The sequence below is a fragment of the Cnephaeus nilssonii genome (genome assembly GCF_951640355.1).
Source record: "Cnephaeus nilssonii genome assembly, chromosome: X".
NCBI classification, from domain to species: domain Eukaryota; kingdom Metazoa; phylum Chordata; class Mammalia; order Chiroptera; family Vespertilionidae; genus Cnephaeus; species Cnephaeus nilssonii.
This window is the reverse complement of record NC_137071.1, coordinates 88,739,424-88,741,244: the sequence shown is the minus strand read 5'-3', so window position 1 is coordinate 88,741,244 and position 1,821 is coordinate 88,739,424.

The window sequence follows — 1,821 nt, the reverse complement described above, 5'->3', positions numbered from 1 at the left end:
TTTGCAACAGCATGGGTGGAACTGGAGAGCATTATGCTGAGTGAAATAAGCCAGTCAGAGAAAGACAAATACCACATGATCTCACTCATTTATGGAATATAATTAACAACATAAACTGATGAACAAAAACAGATCCAGATACAGAGAAGCAGCAATCAGACCGTCAAACCTCAGAGGGAAGGTAGGGGAGGGTGGGGGTATGGGGGAAAGATCAACCAAAGGACTTGTATACATGCATATAAGCCCAACCAATGGACACAGACAACAGGGGGGTGAGGGCATGAGTGGGGGGGGCTGTTGGGGGGTTAATGGGGGGATGAGGACACATATGCAATACCTTAATCATTAAAGAAATTAAAGCCAAAACCGGTTTGGCTCAGTGGATAGAGCGTCGGTCTGCAGACTGAAAAGTCCCAGGTTAGATTCCAGTGAAGGGCATGCACATTGGTTGCGGGCACATCCCAGGTGGGGGGTGTGCGGGAGGAAGCTGGTCGATGTTTCTCTCTCATCGATGTTTCTAGCTCTCTATCCCTCTTACTTCCTCTCTGTAAAAAATCAATAAAATATATTTTTTTAAAAAGAAATTAATGATTGGGGAAAAGAGGGGGAATATGCCAATTGACCATCACACCCTAACAAAGATTGTGTTGCCCACAGCCAATAAGGAGGGGATATGCTAATTGACTGCCATGCCCTCAAAGATGGTGCTGCCCACAACCACAAGATTGTGGCACTCAGTCTCCTCAGCCCCACTAGGGCGGCAGGCACTTGGCATGGCTGGGCTTGCCCCCAGGTGGATCCGTCCACTTCACACACCTGCCCCCTAAGTCCCCCAGTCCCCTCATCCCCCCAGCCACCAGGGCCAGTCTGAAATGCAAGAAAGCCTCGGATGGCAACTTCCCAGCCAACGCCCAAAGTGCAAGAAGCCTCAGATGGCGGCTGCCCACTGTGCAGGGCCGCCTGAGCATCAGGTAACCAGGGCCTGATGAGGCTTGCAATACCTTTAGTGTCAGCAGCAGAGGTGTGATGGGCGCCTTGCCTTCCCCTGATAGCTGAGTTGCCTCTCACCTCTGAGGGCTCCCGGACTGTGAGAAGGGACAGGCTGGGCTAAGGGACCCCCACTCCAGTGTGGGAAAATTCATGGGGCCTCCCCATAAGGGCACTGGATAGACGGGCCTTGAAAAGGGTCTGTCTCTAACTGGTGTTCTTGTTCCAAGGCAGCTGCGTGATTGCCTGTCCTTGGAAAGGGGTCACATGAATGTTATATAGGCAAACTGTAATAGTAACAGATATAGAAATTAAGTGTTTTTGGAGTGAACTTTGCTCAAGGAAGATTGGATTGAGAGTCCATGACTCAAGGATTGCTTTGTCTCCACAAGGAGGTGCGTGTGGCTCGCTGCCCAGACTTATAGCACGACGCCCGGGAGTTCGGGAAGGGAGCCAAAATTTGGGATATAAATGTACTGCTCTCTGTGAATAAACTTGCCTTCAGCAGCATCACTGTTGTTGGTCCTCCTGACCCCCGCTTTTGCTTCTCTTTCTTTCTTCTTTTTCTTCACAGTCTCCTACTTTCAGGATTACCCTGTTCTCTGTCTGAGCAGGTCTCCGACAGGTGGCGCCTCGAACAGGCACCTGAAAACACTGGAGAGGTGATCAGGCCAGAAGCGTGCGACAGGTTATAGAGGTAGGTGCCGGGAAAGGACGTTCAGTCAGGAGTAAAACTATGGGGCAAAGTAGTAGCTCTGAGTTGTTCTTACAAGTTCTGCATAGCTCACTTTCGCTTCGCGGTGTGGCAATAGAGACTAAACAGCTTTCTAATTT